We start from the raw sequence: 18,928 nt of genomic DNA on the forward strand, positions 1-18,928 counted from the left end.
TCTTTCACATGGCCAACTTGGTCACAATATTGGCATTTAACAATCTGTTGTGGTTGTTGTGGAAGAGGCACAGAATTTGAAACAGCTGAAGGTGAACTATCATGAAGAAATCCAGCACTCTAAAACTGGATGGGATTTTAGTAATCCAGAATATGAAAGGAAACCTCCTTGTCATATCTAAGACTTGTTATGTTCTTGTTGCTAAGACGATCTTCCCAAGGTTTGATGATTTTCTTGGGAAGTGAAAACTGAATTTCTGCTTCTGCATGCAATTTTGCTGCTTAATTAGGTACTAGATCTGAATGAACCTCAATCTTACTAATTTCATTACTTGATGGTTGTTGATGGGTGTTTTTAGAATGAAAAATTTGTTGAAGCTCATCTCACTGGAAATGAGATTCTAGTTGCAAAAAATCAATCTTTTCATGTGCATTATATAGGTAGGCCTAAATATCATAGAGAGTGTCTTTCCTAATGTTTACCTTACCATCAACAATGGAAAGTATTAAGGTGTTCAGTAGCTCTAATATATCATCAAATTTGGCCATTTTCAAGTTAACGCAAAGAATCAAAAATCACTAATTCACCTGAGGTACTAACAATACACAACTAACACTAGCATGCATACACATTCCATGGTATAGTTGATTCAATGCACCAAATATTCCATAAGAGAGTTTAATAGGCTCAATGCAAGAACAAGTGGTGCTGAAACCAAAACTTGCTAAATATATGTATATAAAAAGTATAGCCTAAAAAAAGTTAAATTTGGCTGTGAAAGCTCACGAGCAATGAGATTCTTCCATAAAACCCTTATCCACCTGCTTTCCCAACATTGGAAAAATAGGAGGAGCTCACATTCCCTTTAGAAATTGCTATATGTAGTGGTAGTACAACGCACCAGAAAGCTCATCCTTAATGAACAAAACCCTGTTCGTAGGTTGGTTTCACGGAAATAGTATGCTCTCCATCATAAGCTTTAGCTTTGGATGGCTTGTTGATTTCTAGAAATAACACTCTTCTTAATTCAACTAGATCTTTATCAGTCAACAAAGGATTTTGATGCTTCTCTACACGTTTCGGTGCGTTAGGTGTTATAGGCAATCTCAATGGACTATCATTTATTGAAGAAGAATGTGCATGGCTTATATTTTGAAATAACAAACGTTTATGTGGCCACCCCTGATCCAGGGTTTTAAAAGCGAAATGTGTTTCCTTTGCAACTTTAACAACTTCTTTGAAATCCTTTGAAACGTAACACAATGGCTCTAGTTCGTGGTGCCCAAAGTTACAAACTACCTCTACCAAGACATCCAAAGGGAAAGATGGCAAGTTCTTTCCGGGCAAATTCTCGTTTTTATTAGTAGTGAGTACATGGGATGGTTTCACCGGAGTAATGCAAACTTCCTCCTCATTAGGCTTCTATCACAAGACTCTCCTTATTCTTGAACAATCATCCGAAAAGCCAAATTTAGCCCACAAAGAAACTTTGTTGACATAAATTAAAACTATATTCCCTTTAAGTGATGTAACATGCAATCGTTTCTAAAGGATATTACCTCTCATGTTAACTTTCGAGTCTCGAGGCCCTTTGACTGTCCGCCATTTTCTGTCTTCCACATCGAAAGTCACTATGACGTAATAGTGGAGGCACCAATATCTCTTAATTTGAGGACCGATAAATCACCATATGTTGTCCAACTGCAACACATACCAAGACAACCATCAAGACTCTTCCAGTGCCTTCTTGAATTCCTTCATTTGTAACCACGTATCCACCCTGTTGGAATAAGCGTGTAGGAGACCCACATTGATATTATTATTGTTATTCAATGGCCTCTCCCTAAGCTAAAGCAGAGTGACATCAATGCAGTTCGTATAGTGCTCGGCAGCACAATGTATATTTCCAAAGAGAAGAGGAGCAAGTATGTTGTGGTTTTGAAAGTACTATTCAAGAATCAGCTCCAACAATCCCAGGTAGAACACCAGCTGAGAAGGGAGATCGAAATACGGAGTCACCTGAGACATCACAACCTCTCTTCCATCGCATAGAAAGAGAATGTCTAGCAGGCATTCCTCATTTTTGTCACTATAGTCTTCATGTTGTATCTAGAGCATGGGTGCCAATGAAGATCAATAGGAGCGTTACATCCTTAGAGACCGTTATATTTCTAGGAATGTGCGTCATGTAGGATAGTGCGTTATAGAGAATAATGGAGAGGAGCAGACCATTAGAATTTCATGAGAGTTTTCTTTTTTTTACCATGTCAGGCCAATGAGCAAAAGGTTAGATGAATCGTTGTTCAAGGAAAAATCTAAAATAGAAACCATCACTGACAACAATTCTGAGTAGCAGAAAGGGTATGGCATCAAGAGTCTGGACAATGCCCAGGTCCTGCAACAGATACGCATAGAAAGGCCACAAGATATATAGGGTTTTAATTGACAACAACTGGCATATAAAACTTCACAGTGCATACCACTATTTCATTGCTCTATTCTGAGTAATGCTTCAACACCAGTGTACAGAACTCAACGCAGCTGACCGGAATGAATGCAACATTTAAGTTTTCAATGTTTTCAACCAAATTCACAGTGTCCAACACAATTCAATGTATACACCCCACATATCAAGAGAAGCGACCATCATTTAATAAAAGGAATGCCTTGCTGCGTGTGGAGCCCGATTATCTTCTATATTCAAAGGTTTCAGCCAGGTGTATACCCCAGGAAGATTGTACACCCCTCCACGCGGGGGGGTCTGGCGGTCCCCTGATGGGGGTTCGGGGGTAGCACCGCCGAAGCTAAAAATAGATGTAAAATTGCCTTGTAAAAGTCTAGTAATTTCTAGTCAATCTGGGCCATTCATTATGCGGATGATCTGACAGTAGAAGTTATGTTTAATTTAGAGTTTTTTGCCCTAGAAGGCAACCCTTCACTATATATGAGGGAATTGTATTGCATCTATGATAGATCTGTATTCTGAGTGAGGAAGAGAGGGGAGATTGAAACACATATTTCATTACAATTGGAAATATTTTATTACAAGGACATCACTAGACTTGAGCTTTTTGGTTATTTTTAAATTCTAGATCCACTATTTACTTCCAAATTTAATGAAATATGTGTTTTGAGAGCAAATAGGGTGTTACAACGGACCTGCTATAGGTTGTATCTCTTCAGTTTGCTGGATAATGTAATAAAAGAAGGACTGGCTATTTCTCCATGGACGTAGCCCAAACTGGGTGAACCACATATATCTGTGTCTCTCTTGTTTTATGCATTTTCTGTGTTTATATTTCTGCAATATTTTATGTGCTCCATTTCTCTGTAATATATAATTTTCTAACAACTGGTATAAGAGCCAAAGGTCTATTTGGCTGATAAACTCACAGGAGAGAAGGGTTCCTGGTTCGAGTTGGAGCAATGGTGGAAGATGGTAGGTTTAGGGTCGAAACATTCAATGGCCAAAACTTATCATTGTGGAAGATGCAAATGGAAGATTATCTGTATCAGAAAGATCTGTACCTACCATTGGGCGGAAAAGCAAAGATGCCGACAGGTATGATAGATGAAGAATGGAATCTTCTCGATAGAAAGGCACTCGGAACAATACGGCTGTGCCTGGCGGTGTCGGTAGCATTTAATATTTCAAAGGAAACGACAACAGAGGGTTTACTGTTGACATTGGCCAAACTACATGAAAAATCCTCGGCCTCAAATAAGGTATTTCTTATGAAGCGTTTATTTAATATGAAGATGTCAGAAGGTGGATCTGTTGCAGACCATTTAAATGATTTTAATACAGTTACAAGTCAGTTAAGTTCTGTAGGGGTAAATTTTGATGATGAAGTTAGGGCTTTGTTATTTATGTGCTCATTGCCAGAAAGTTGGAATGGTTTAGTTATGGCCATTAGTAACTTTGTCTCTGGATCTAGTACTTTAAAGTTTGATGATGTTGTTGGTGCAATCCTTAGTGAGGAAATGTGACGGAAAAGCTCCGGTGAGACATCAGGTAATGCTTTGACTGCAAAGACTAGAGGAAGAAAATGGAAAGAGGAAAGAGCCCAGGATATCGTAGTAAGTCAAGAAAAGGCAGATCCAAGTCCAGATCAGGGATAGTGTGCTGGAAATGCGGGAAGAAAGGACACCTGAAGAAAGATTGCAAGTCTCGGAAGGGAAAAGAAGGAGACGCGCAACAAGAAAACAATCATGAAGTGAATGTAACAGGTGATGTGTTGCAAGATGCTTTGATTCTTTCATTAGAAAATATTATTGATGCCTAGGTGGTAGATTGAGGGGCCTAATTCCATGCCACACCTGAAAGGAAACATTTTCATGATTATGTTCAAGGAGATTTTGGACAGGTTCGATTGGGTGATGATAAACCTTGTAAATTCGTTGGAATGGGTACAGTTTTCATAAAATAGCAAAATTGAAATCAGTGGCTATTGAAGGACGTAAGGCATGTTTCAGATCTGAAGAAAAATCTGATTTCAAGAGGGCAGTTGGGAGGTGAAGGTTGCGTAACTACTTTCATAGATAAAACCTGGAAGGTCACTACAGGATCCCTGGTAATAGCGAAAGGAGGAAAGGTTGGTACATTGTATTTATGCAATGGTATTTCTAATTCTGTTAATGTTTTAACCTCTACAGGAGAAGATACGGCATTGTGGCATCATAGGCTTGGGCACATGAGTGAGAAGGGGATGCAGACTCTTCACTCAAGATATTTGTTGCCAAGTTTGAAGCATGTTGATTAAGAATTCTGTGAGAATCGTGTTTATGGAAAACAGAAGAGAGCTAGATTCCTTAGAGTTGGGAAAGAAAAGAAAAGAAAAAAATTAGAGCTTGTGCATACAGATGTATGGGGACCTACTCAAGTATCATCTCTTAGTGGCTCTTGTTATTATGTTACTTTTATTGATGATGCAACCAGAAAAAACTGGATTTATTGTATTTGAAATAAATCTAATGTATTTGATACTTTCAAGAAATGGAAAGCTTTGGTTGAAAATGAGACAGGAAAAAGGTTGCAGTGTCTCGGATCAGATAATGGAGGTGAATATTGGAACAAAGAGTTTGATAGGTACTATTTAGAGAATGGAATTCGTAGAGAGAAGACAGTTCCAGGAAAACCACAAGAAAATGGCGTGTCAGAAAGGATGAACATGACAATAATGGAGCGTGCAAGGTGTGTTAGCGCTCAAATCTGCCTCAGGCTGAGGAAGGAAAAACTCGAGGCAACATCAAACCAAGCTCAACCTCGTAGCTAGCCCTACGAGGACAGGAGAGGGCTCTCTCCGGGTCTATCTCGGCAAGAGGTCTTCAAAGGGGCTAAGATGACTCAAACTTAATACTGATTTTAGGCTAGTAAAGAGATAGGAAGGTTTGTTTTAGATTTTTGAGTTTTTTGTTGGAGCAATGGGAAAACCAATTTTGGGTGCGGGGATTGAGGTCAGATCTTTGCAGAAATCAAGTTGGGGTGAGGTAGGCAATAATCTTGATGCCTTTGATCAGGTGTATGGACAGATCAGAATGACAAGGAGTTGAAGAGGGAAAAAGAGAATATGGATCTTCTTCAAACTGACGAAAACATGGAAAATCAAACAAACTTAAAGGCAGAGCATAACAATCTATGGATTCTACCTTAACACTTCATTTGTTCAATTGCAGAAGATGAAAGAAGGAAAATAATACACATTAACAACTTACAATTACAGAAAGAAACACACCATCAACACACAAAGACACAAGGATCCCAACAGGTGCTGCAAAATCTCTGATCTTTCCTTAGACCAAATATGAAAAAATATGTACAATAGTGTCCAAAATCTTCCTAAGAGTCCAACCTGTGCTATTGACTGAAAATTTACATATATAGATCAAGATAACCTCATTCCCTAACCTCTAGGGGTCGAGCTCCTCCTTCTAGGAGCAGTTTCAACAAATTCTAAACATGGAGCAGGAATCTAGGTGACCAAAACAACCTGCCTCTAAAAAGAAGGAAACTGATTCATTACATTAATTGCTTGCTAATTTGTGAATGAATCATCTAGAAGAAGGTAGATAGGTGCCATGTTACCTTACATACATCAAACTACATCATGTTGGGTCAAAAATTACATCAAGGAGTGAAACTAGTGAAAACTGGCCAAATTCCTGAGCTGGAGGATGAAAACTAGACCAAAAACCCCAATGCCTAGCGCCTTGATCCCAATGCATAGCGCACCTTTCAGCCTGTTTTTGGAGCACTTTTCGACATTCAAATTGAGCGCATGATAGCTCGTTTGAAAGCCCTGGATGTCTACTTTCCAACCCAAGTGGAATTTTCCAATTTGGAGCTCATTTGCCCCTCCAAAACTGCATTCTCCCAGAAGTACTCCCTGCTGTTGCAAAAAGTGGCAGCAAGGTGGTTTTCATGGTGTTTTTAGGCCTTTTGATCATCCAGAACTTGATGAAATTCCTTGACAATAACCGAGCATGTATAATTCACCATGACAAACCCAAAAATATAATGTTTTTCTCCAGCAAGTGTCCCAATCAAAAGCGAGCGCGCGGGCGTGCTACCCATTGAGCGGAAAAAACTGTTTTTTGAGACCAAAATTTCAAAATGACAAAATTTTCTCCAAATTTGCTCAAATTCGAAGGGAAGACCCTCCATCATGTGGCATGCTCGGCCAGTGAAGCCTCAGCCAAAACTCAAAGTGGATCTAGCCTCTTTCGCCGTTTTAGTGCTTTGCTCAACCTCCTTTTCAAAATCTTTATTTTTGCTTTGCCGACATGCATGCGAGCCCAATAATGATTTTTCATGTGACGAAGCATGTCTTTGTCTCTGTTGGCCTTCGCCAACAACTCCTCCAGGTGTCGATTGACTTTCTCAAGCCAAAACTCTCGGTTAGCCTCTACCTCCTGCTTATAAACTGAATTTGTGTCTGACATGGCTTTGAAAACAAGATGTCTGCAATATGTATGTTGTAGGTGTGGTGAAATCACAATTTCAATGCATACTCCAAAGAAAACCGAAGCATCATAAGAATTATGCCATAATGGTAATACTCTGTTTCAGTGTATTGGGCATGAAACATTCACTGTTTTGATCACAAGGACAGTTTTGACAGATAAACAAAAGTATTTGAAATGTACCCTTTGTGATGTTGGCAAAACTCTTACAAATAAGTATGAAGCTGTGTTTCATGAAGGGAGAGTGGAAAAAACTTCTCCGGCCAGCCACATGTTCTTTAAAACCCTAAAGAATGATTTTGACATGAGCCTAGGGTTTCATTTTTTTTAACACCCCATACATCATATTTTCCTCTCAAACACACTACAAGCAATTTCAAATTGAAAGAGCAGCTAAGAAACACCTACTTGCACGATTTAGAGGCGATTTGATAAGATCTGGTCGTATGCACAAAAAATTTTGGTGCTATGACTGAGTGCATAGTGCACAAACCCAGTGCGTAGCGCACACCTCAGTGCGTAGCGCCTGTGTATTTTTACACTGGCCAGTGAGGCCCAATGCATAGCGCTCACCTCAGTGCGTAGCGCACACCTCCAATGCATAGCGCATTTTGTAAGAGGAATGTGGAGGCCTTCCCGGTGTCAAAATGAGGCACATGATAGCTCGTTGGAAAGGTCTCTGAGTCTGCTTTCCATTACAATTGTAATTTTTCAATTTTGAGTTCATTTGACTTGTCAAAAATCAAATCTCCCAGGACTGGTCAAAATGTGCCAAATGAGGCTGCCTCAAGGCAAAGTGTTGTTGCAGTCAACTTTTGAATGTCTTCCGCAATTCCAAATTGAGCTCATGATAGCTCATTGGAAATATCTTTGTGTCTAGTTATCATTTGACTCATCAAGCAAGTCATTTGGCCAACCAAGCTAGGAGAAAAAATTATTTTTCCAAGGTCACTTCAGAGGTGCATCAATTCTTCCGAGGCGATTGTATTTTTGACATTTATCCAAAAACATTATACCTGTGTAAAAAGTGAAGGAGGTTTTTCTTTCTTGGCGGGTTGTGGACAAAAATCTCTCTCAGTTTTCCCCAATTCATCTTTTATGGCTCAGAAACATCATTTGAGTAAAACCTACCCCGATGTGTGGAACAAGAGATTTTGTCCAAATGAAGCGAAATGAAGGGGATAAGGGGCTTCTAAATTCTTGGGGAAATTTTTGGAAGTAGGGAGGGATGTTAGGAAGCAGGGGAAAGTGGAATCTCAGAGATCAAGCGAGGGGAAGGGGTCCAAAAGGGCAAAACACAGGCCCAACCTAGAAAATTGCCAAGTTGTAGCAAGAAACTAGGGTTTGTGGAAAAATGAGGAATTTGGGGAATCTCAGTGATGGGAAGTGTTTAATAAGGTAGATGAAGGATAGGGGAAGGTGTATGAACATCAGGATACAAATTTTTTCGACGATTTGACCATCCAAGAGAAATTACCTCCAAAACCCTAGGAGAGGGAAATGGACCTTACCAAGGCACAACTGAAGCATGAATAAGCTGTAAAATGACCCAATGGAACTTGACATGATGATAAAAACCATATGAATGATGATAGAATCAGCTAAATAGTGACATAGACTGACATTTTGGCAACTTTGAAAAGAGTGAAAGCAAACCCTAGACCTAATGCCTAGTGACCAAATTTTGCTTGAAGACTCTTTGAAATGACAAAATTGACCTTGACACCTTAAAATCACTTTGTAAGAGCATATTTGATCACTGGAGGAAGGCTACAAAGGCTGACACTAACATTGGCTCCAATGGGGATGGTAGCTCCTTGGAGGTGCCAAGAACGACAGATCTCTGGAAGAGCTAGACAGTGCCTTCATCCATTGGGCAATGGAGTCAAAAACTCAAGCTGAAATGCATGACTGAAAACCGACTGAAACTTAACTGAAACTTGACTCAAACCGACTCGATGGCAAACTGAAATAACTTGAAAAAACTGACTCAACAGACCAAACACAAATGACTCATGACTGACTTAAAACAAGACTTTACAAAGCTTTTGGAAAAACGGCAGCAATCCATCAAGATTTGGAATCATGATGACAACCACCTGCATACTAATGAAATATGTACAATCATGTATAATTGGCTTTCCAATGTAACCAATCAAGCAGATGGCTTCTTGACTGATTTCCCTGATCAAATCTGTTGGTCAACAATACAAACTGATAACTGGGCATCCAAAAACATAGCTGACCATGATCTCCTTCATCACTGAACACTACAATAATCACTTTCACTGCTGACTGTAACAAATCTGCCATTGGATCCTGAAAAACATGAAGATTTACCTCCTGCTGAAGAAACAAGGTGTATTTCTCTTCTGATTCTGATCTGTCTTTATCATGTACTTTAGTAAAAGTATGCTCCTGGGCTTCAAAAAACTCTGAATAGGTAGATGAGCAGATCTTCTCTTGTAAAAACATTTCAACACATGAAACATATGAAGAATATGAAAGATAATCCTATATGCTCTGATCTTCTGTAGTATGACAATATGGTAGGTCATCTTCATATGATATCACAACCCAATTATCAAGTTCCTTATTACATTCTTCAATCTTAAGGAAAGAAACTTCAGCTGATTCTTGAAGTGCAAAAATGACATTTCTATCATCTACCATAAATTCATCCAAAGGAACTGTTTCACTTACTTGAATGAAGATCTCATCTTGCTTTTCATGAACATCTGAATCCAAAACTCTGTCTATGATCTCAACAACGAAGCTCTCTTTGATGGGCTTCAGCACAAGATATGCTTGGTCATTACAATCTGAATCTAGAACTGAAGTAGCTGTCCTAACATTATCACATTCTGCAATCTGCATGCTGTCTTCTTCTGTGGGCAGATCTGAAACAAGCTCTTCTCTTTCATCAATTTCAGGCATATAACAAATTTCAACCTGCTGATCTATAAAGCTACTTACAGGACTGTCATCCTTTTCAGAAGAGGAAGAAGGTCCACCATCACCTTCTTGACCATGTGCACATTGCAGATCTGCGTTAACTTGAGCTGGAACAAGTCCTCTCAAAAGTAGATCTATCTCATCTTCAGATAGAGGAGATAATGCCTTTTGTTTTCTTTTGTTCAAACAATGATTGTCTTCATTGATTTCAAGTGAAGGAGTATACAGATTTTCCTCATACTGCTGATCCATTTCATGCAATTCTTGTTGACTGTCAAGATGCGAAATTGTTTCATTTTCCACCGTACTAAGATCTTGGTCCTACTGCAAATTTTCATGATCGTCTCTATGGGAATCCTCTAGGTTCTCTTCATGTTGCTAAAATGGATTCTTGTACAGAGCCTCCATGATTTCTCCGTCCATCAATTCATTATCCCCATAAAAATTCTCAAGGTTTTCAATAAAACTATGAACATGGCTACAACAGTTCTGAATTAACATCAAGGATGGATAAGATTCTTTATACTTTTCAAAGAACATGATATGAAAATCCTTTAAACAGTAAATAGAAGCAGATGGCAAACTTTCATACCAAGATCGGGTTTCATCTTCCAGCGTAGCCATAAACATTTTCATCAAACAGTCCTCAGGAAAATTGATCTTTAATCAATGCACATGAATGTGAAATTTCACTAGATGAAGAGAAGCGTCATTACCTTCCACATTTCTGAACACAGGTAAATTCTTTGACCAATATACCTTGGGAATTTTATTTGGAAAGCCTGGAATGTGATCCCGGGTCATGGGAGCGTATCTTCTTTCAACCTGATCCATCTTGAAAAGCTCAAAGCAACTAATCTTCCTGCAATGGAGTCACCATGAAGCATTGATCTCTGGATTTTTTAGTGAATGAAGTCGCCAGGTGAATGATTTCAGCCTTGCCAGTGTCTGATCGTTGTCCACCATCAATAATCAGATCTGAACTTGATACATGTACTGGGGCAATTAACAAGTTAGATGTCACGATTACAAGCTAGACCGGAGATTGACTGAAGCAGCGTTTATCTACTTCCGCTAATGCAAAGCAAAAGCATTTCGAAGGCTACCTGACATAACTTCAGGCTCCGTCTGTAGCTTATAAAACAAATGACATCAACAAGCAAACCATTTTCTTCCCCAGTATGGTCACCACTATGTTAGTGCTCAAATCTGCCTCAGGCTGAGGAAGGCAAAACTCGAGGCAACATCAAACCAAGCTCAACCTCGTAGCTAGCCCTACGAGGACAGGAGAGGGCTCTCTCCGGGTCTATCTCGGCAAGAGGTCTTCCAAGGGGCTGAGATGACTCAAATTTAATACTGATTTTAGGCTAGTAAAGAGATAGGAAGGTTTGTTTTAGATTTTTGATTTTTTTGTTGGAGCAATGGGAAAACCAATTTTGGGTGTGGGGATTGAGGTCAGATCTTTGCAGAAATCGAGTTGGGGCGAGGTAGGAAATAGTCTTGATGCCTTTGATCAGGTGTATGGACGGATCAGAATGACAAGGAGTTGAAGAGGGCAAAAGAGAATATGGATCTTCTTCAAACTGACGAAAACATGGAAAATCAAACAAACTTAAAGGCAGAGCATAACAATCTATGGATTCTACCTTAACACTTCATTTGTTCAATTGCAGAAGATGAAAGAAGGAAAATAATACACATTAACAACTTACAATTATAGAAAGAAACACACCATCAACACACAAAGCCACAAGGATCCCAACAAGTGCTGCAAAATCTCTGATCTTTCCTTAGCCCAAATATGAAAAAATATGTACAATAGTGTCCAAAATCTTACCAAGAGTCCAACCTGTGCTACTGACTGAAAATTTACATATATAGATCAAGCTAACCTCATTCCCTAACCTCTAGGGGTCGAGCTCCTCCTTCTAGGAGCAGTTTCAACAAATTCTAAACATGGAGCAGGAATCTAGGTGACCAAAACAACCTGCCTCTAAAACGAAGGAAACTGATTCATTACATTAATTGCTTGCTAATTTGTGAATGAATCATCTAGAAGAAGGTAGATAGGTGCCATGTTACCTTACATACATCAAATTACATCATGTTGGGTCAAAAATTACATCAAGGAGTGAAACGGGTGAAAACCGGCTGAATTCCTGAGATGGAGAATGAAAACTGGACCAAAAACCCCAATGCGTAGCGCCCTGATCCCAATGCGTAGTGCACCTTTCAGCCTGCTTTTGGGGCACTTCCCGACATCAAAATTGAGCTCATGATAGCTTGTTGGAAAACCCTGGATGTCTACTTTCCAACCCAAGTGGAATTTTCCAATTTGGAGCTCATTTGCCCCTCCAAAACTGAATTCTCCCAGAAGTACTCCCTGCTGTTGCAAAAGGTGGCAGCAAGGTGGTTTTCATGGTGTTTTTAGGCCTTTTGATCATCCAGAACTTGATGAAATGCCTTGGAAATAAATGAGCATGTATAATTCACCATGACAAACCCAAAAATATAAGGTTTTTCTCCAGGAAGTTCCCCAATCAAAAGCGAGCGCGCGGGCGTGCTACCCATTGAGCGGAAAAAACTATTTTTTGAGACCAAAATTTCAAAATGACAAAATTTTCTCCAAATTTGCTCAAATTCGGAGCGAAGACCCTCCATCATGTGGCATGCTCAGCCAGTGAAGCCTCAGCCAAAACTCAAAGTGGATCTAGCCTCTTTCGCCGTTTTAGTGCTTTGCTCAACCTCCTTTTCAAAATCTTTATTTTTGCTTTGCCGACATGCATACGAGCCCAATAATGATTTTTCATGTGACGAAGCATGTCTTTGTCTCTGTTGGCCTTCGCCAACAACTCCTCCAGGTGTCGATTGATTTTCTCCAGCCAAAAATCTCGGTTAGCCTCTACCTCCTGCTTATAAACTGAATTTGTGTCTAAGATGGCTTTGGAAACAAGATGTCTGCAATATGTATGTTGTAGGTGTGGTGAAATCACAATTTCAATGCATACTCCAAAGAAAACCGAAGCATCTTAAGAATTATGCCATAATGGTAATACTCTGTTTCAGTGTATTGGGCATGAAACATTCACTGTTTTGATCACAAGGACAGTTTTGACAGATAAACAAAAGTATTTGAAATGTACCCTTTGTGATGTTGGCAAAACTCTTACAAATAAGTATGAAGCTGTGTTTCATGAAGGGAGAGTGGAAAAATCTTCTCCGACCACCCACATGTTCTTTAAAACCCTAAAGAATGATTTTGACATGAGCCTAGGGTTTCATTTTTTTTAACACCCCATACATCATATTTTCCTCTCAAACACACTACAAGCAATTTCAAATTGAAAGCGCAGCTAAGAAACACCTACTTGCACGATTTAGAGGCGATTTGATAAGATCTGGTCGTATGCACAAAAAATTTTGGTGCTATGACTGAGTGCATAGTGCACAAACCCAGTGCGTAGCGCACACCTCAGTGCGTAGCGCCTGTGTATTTTTACACTGGCCAGTGAGGCCCAATGCGTAGTGCTCACCTCAGTGCGTAGCGCACACCTCCAATGCATAGCGCATTTTGTAAGAAGAATGTGGAGGCCTTCCCGGTGTCAAAATGAGGCACATGATAGCTCGTTGGAAAGGTCTCTGAGTCTACTTTCCATTACAATTGTAATTTTTCAATTTTGAGTTCATTTGACTTGTCAAAAATCAAATCTCCCAGGACTGGTCAAAATGTGCCAAATGAGGCTGCCTCAAGGCAGAGTGTTGTTGCAGTCAACTTTTGAATGTCTTCCGCAATTCCAAATTGAGCTCATGATAGCTCATTGGAAATATCTTTGTGTCTAGTTATCATTTGACTCATCAAGCAAGTCATTTGGCCAACCAAGCTAGGAGAAAAATTTATTTTTCCAAGGTCACTTCAGAGGTGCATCAATTCTCCCGAGGCGATTGTATTTTTGACATTTATCCAAAAACATTATACCTGTGTAAAAAGTGAAGGAGGTTTTTCTTTCTTGGCGGGTTGTGGACAAAAATCTCTCTCAGTTTTCCCCAATTCATCTTTTATGGCTCAGAAACATCATTTGAGTAAAACCTACCCCGATGTGTGGAACAAGAGATTTTGTCCAAATGAAGCGAAATGAAGGGGATAAGGGGCTTCTAAATTCTTGGGGAAATTTTTGGAAGTAGGGAGGGATGTTAGGAAGCAGGGGAAAGTGGAATCTCGGAGATCAAGCGAGGGGAAGGGGTCCAAAAGGGCAAAACACAGGCCCAACCTAGAAAATTGCCAAGTTGTAGCAAGAAACTAGGGTTTGTGGAAAAATGAGGAATTTGGGGAATCTCAGTGATGGGAAGTGTTTAATAAGGTAGATGAAGGATAGGGAAAGGTGTATGAACATCAGGATACAAATTTTTTCTACGATTTGACCATCCAAGAGAAATTACCTCCAAAACCCTAGGAGAGGGAAATGGACCTTACCAAGGCACAACTGAAGCATGAATAAGCTGTAAAATGACCCAATGGAACTTGACATGATGATAAAAACCATATGAATGATGATAGACTCAGCTAAATAGTTACATAGACTGACATTTGGGCAACTTTGAAAAGAGTGAAAACAAACCCTAGACCTAATGCCTAGTGACCAAATTTTGCTTGAAGACTCTTTGAAATGACAAAATTGACCTTGACACCTTAAAATCACTTTGTAAGAGCATATTTGATCACTGGAGGAAGGCTACAAAGGCTGACACTAACAAGGTTCATGAGATTGCATGCGGGATTGCCTTTACATTTTTGGGCAGATGCTGTAGATACTGTTGTTTATCTAATAAATAGAGGGCATTCAAGTTCTTTGGATGGTGGTATTCCAGAGGAGGCATGGACAGGTAAAAAGGTAAACTACTCTTTTTTAAATACTTTTGGTTGTGAAGCCTTTGTCAACATTAGCAAAGAAAATAGAACAAAGCTTGAGGAAAAATCACAGAAATGTACCTTTATTGGATATGGTGTTAATGATTTTGGTTGTCACTTATATGATTATGAAAATCACAAAATCATTAGGAGTAGAGATGTAATATTCAATGAAAATGTTTTATATAAGGATCAGCTGCTAGAAAAGAAATAGGAAAAAGAAAACAAAGAATACACAGTGCTTGATGATATCACAGGAAAAGTGATGGTGTCTGAAAATCATAGTGATCAACAACCACAATAGCAACAAGCACTTCAAACACCTGAAAGTGGTGTTAGAAGATCTACTAGGATAAGTAGACCTCGTGAACGATACTCTCCTTCATTATATTATGTATTGTTAACTGATTCTGGTGAACCAGAATGTTATGAAGAAGCAGTGCACGTAGAAACCAAGAAGAAGTGGGAGAAAGCCATGAAAGGAGAGATGGACTCCTTAGCACATAACCAAACTTGGGACTTAGTCAAGTTGTCTGCAGGTAAAACAACATTGTAGAATAAATGGCTTTACAAATTGAAGGAAGAAGATGGAGGTAGAAAAAGATATAAAGCTAGACTTGTGGTGAAAAGGTTTGCACAGAAAAAGGTTATATACTTTGATGAGATATTTTCTCCTGTTGTGAAAATGACTTCAATTAGAACTATACTAAGTCTAGTAGCTTCTGAAGATTTACATCTTGAGCAGTTAGATTTAAAGACAACCTTTCTCCATGGGGGTTTGGAGGAAGAGATATATATGCAACAGCCACAAGGATATGAGGTAAAAGGGAAGGAGAAACTAGTGTGCAAGTTGAAGAAGAGTTTGTATGGCTTAAAATAGGCTCCAAGGTAGTGGTATCTAAAATTTGACAGGTTTATGTCTGAACAAGGTTATACTAGATGTCACTCTGACCATTGTGTTTATCTCAAAAGGCAAAATGATGGCAGCTATATTATATTGTTATTGTATGTAGATGACATGCTTGTTGCAGGTTCTAACATGCAGGAAATAAATGTGCTCAAAAGGAAATTGGAAAATTCATTTGCAATGAAGGATTTGGGTGCTGCAAAACAAATCCTTGCTATGAGAATAACTAGAGACAGGAAGAATCACAAATTAACATTGTCTCAAAGTGAGTACATAGAAAAGGTGTTGAAAAGGTTTAATATGCAGAATGCAAAACCAGATAGTATACCTTTGGCTAGCCATTTCAAATTAAGTAAGGAAGCATGTCCCAAGACTCAGGAAGAAATGGCTCATATGTCTAAAGTTCCATATGCATCAATAGTTGGAAGCCTAATGTATGCAATGGTTTGCACAAGGCATGATATTGCACATGCAACGGGAGTTGTAAGCAGGTACATGAACAATCCAAGAAAAGAACATTGGATGGCGGTGAAGTGGATTCCCAGGTATTTGAGAGGTACCACAAATCAAGCATTATGCTTTGGTGGTTCAAACATTTCTCTACAGGGATATGTAGATGCAGATATGGTAGGTAATAGAGATAACAGGAGGAGCACTATAGGATATGTATTTACTGTAGGTGGAACAGCTGTCAGTTGGTTTCAAAAATCCAAAGTGTTGTTGCACTTTCACCAACAGAAGCAGAGTATGTTGCTGCTACAGAGACTAGTGTTATAGACATTTTTGGGCACTACAACCCCAAGCATAAAATGTCCATAAACCAAGGGCTCCTAAGTCCCTAAAAGTGTTGTTCCAACCCCTAAAAGAACAAGGTCAACTGATTACAGCTTCTCCCAAAAGTTCTCCATGAAAAACTACTCAGAACTGGTCAAAACTAGATCATTTCACCTGCTCCATAGGCAATGTGCGTTGAATCTCACCTAAATACACACAGTGGGTGCGTTGCATTTCAAAAATCCCTTCTATGGGGTGCGATGGGCAAGAAGAGACAAATGGCAGTGTCAATCCGCAAGGTGGAGAAGCATGGAATCTTCCAGAAACTTCTCCTGTGACACTTGCCTCTCTGAATTCGACCAGGGATGAGTAAGAGATCATCAATCTCCAAGTGGAAGCAAGAACTATCAGAGGGAAGACACTAATCAAATCACAAGCTGACTCATCTCCCTTACAGACATCTATATATGGATCCCTCATCCCAGAGATCCAGAGGCTGGAATTTTGCATCTTGTAAGGAATTGCTGTTGGTTTCTTGAGGCAATGTCATAGTGTTGGGTGATCTAAGCTTTGCATGAGGTGAAGAAGGGCTTACTTGCTGAGAGGATGATGCTGGGTCAAAACAACTGGTTGTAACTCTCTTGGCTCTTTCTTGATTATCAATAAAGCTATTCAAGTTTTCCTCCATACTCTTGTGTAATTTATGTTTTGTGCATTTGTATGGTCAATTTACATCTGATCCTAGATTGTTTATGATAATAGATCCATGTTCTCGTATAGTGTTATGCTGCTTTGATTCTACAGGCACTCTGTGAAGCTGGGTATACAAGAAAGCAAGTAGCAAAGGACTATCAGAAGAGAGAGGAATCGAGCAAGGAACCAAGTGCAAGACAGAGGTTGGTCTCCTTTATTCTTCTCTTATCTATCTTTCATAAAGGAAAACGAAAGTAGTTTTACTTTGTTTGTTTCTAAGGTAGCTACCCACCTTAGTGGGATTAGTAGTTTTGCATAGACACTTTTCCCTGTAACAAAATGGCGACTCTGCTGGGGAGCGACTAGGATGTTTGTTTATCTACATTTGTTTACTTTATAAACTTACAGACGAAGCCTGAAGTTGAGCCAGGTAGCCTTCGAACTGCATTTGCTATGCAAATGCAAAGTAGATAAATGCTGCTTCAGTCAATCTCCGGGTTTTGTTTATGAATTAAACAACTGATTTACAAACTCTCTAATTTCCCTTGTGGTGGCTCTAGTAACCTCCTTAGATCTACCCCTGTGATTGATTTACTGATTACCACTTGCTCAGCCAAAATCCCTGAACTAAACTGCAAACTGTGACCCGGAACCCAATCAAAGTCTCGTCCCTAGCCCAGCACACTGTCTGTTCTGTGAATCTCAAATTCAGCGCACTTCCCGAGTGTAGTAGGTGCACTGCATTTCAAATTCACTGTGTTACAGGTGCGCTGATCAGACTAGGCATTGTTCCTAAATTTTGGTTTCTGTGTTCACTCTTTTCAGATCTATTCAAGAGTTTTGCTGCCTGTAGTTAGTACACCTATGTTTGAAACCCCTTTCCTTGCTGTTATTCCGCCTCCATTATGAAAAGAACTGTAAATGTTTTTGTGTATTTGTTGAGTCATTGTCAATTCTCCTTTGCAAAGAAGTAACGTAATTGTACTGTTGTTTCTTGATTTGAAAGTGTCGCAAGTGTCGTTTTCAGTCATAGAAGAGAGTCTGATTGCTCTTGATAGTCGATTACCCTGTTACTGTTGTATTTGATCTGAATTAGTAGTTTTTCTAGTGTCGAAAGCAAGTTTTCATTTCCAAATCGCAAAGTGTTGTCATTGTCTCCATTTTGATTTTGAAAAGAAACTTGTTAGTAATTGTCGCTTTGAAAAATAATTCAGATTTGCGCATTAGCTTTCTTTTTATCATTCACATATTAAGAAGGCTGAAAACAAATACATGCATGTGCATTTGCATTTAGACTGTTTGATTGGTTTGATTTAGGACAGTGCATATATTGTGTGTTCTTTTCTCTTTGTTGAAAGAATATTGTCTCTCTTTCCTTAGTAGCTAGGATTTTCATTGCACAAAGAAGATAAAACGACTGTTTATCATCTTAGATTGCATTTTAGGAATTGTATATCTACATCACGCGGTGAACCTGAAAGGAAAATTTCTTAAGCAAGATCAACTATAAAATAAATTTAATGAATCTAACAACGCTTTGGAACCTAACGCACAACATCTAGAAGTCTAGGCTAGAGACGTATTCCGGCGTCGTAAAGCCTGGTAACTGTTGTTTTCACTGTTGGTTGGGTGATTCCTCCACTTTGAGACAATAAGTGCCAGTACGGACTTGTGCTCCCACGTACCATCGAGTATATTTTGGGAGACCACAATAGGCTTAATCCTTTATC

At 39.2% G+C, this 18,928-nt stretch overlaps 1 pseudogene; it reads right to left on the reverse strand.

Annotated features, from left to right (window-relative positions):
• Nucleotides 1-875: 875 nt before the first annotated feature.
• The window catches only part of LOC149175070 (F-box protein At4g05010-like), a 36,015-nt pseudogene continuing 17,962 nt past the window's right edge, over nucleotides 876-18,928 (reverse strand).

Source organism: Pinus tabuliformis, chromosome 4_1 (genome assembly GCF_031772625.1).
Source record: "Pinus tabuliformis cultivar Carrire ecotype Pingquan chromosome 4_1, CPIR1, whole genome shotgun sequence".
Lineage (NCBI taxonomy): Eukaryota > Viridiplantae > Streptophyta > Pinopsida > Pinales > Pinaceae > Pinus > Pinus tabuliformis.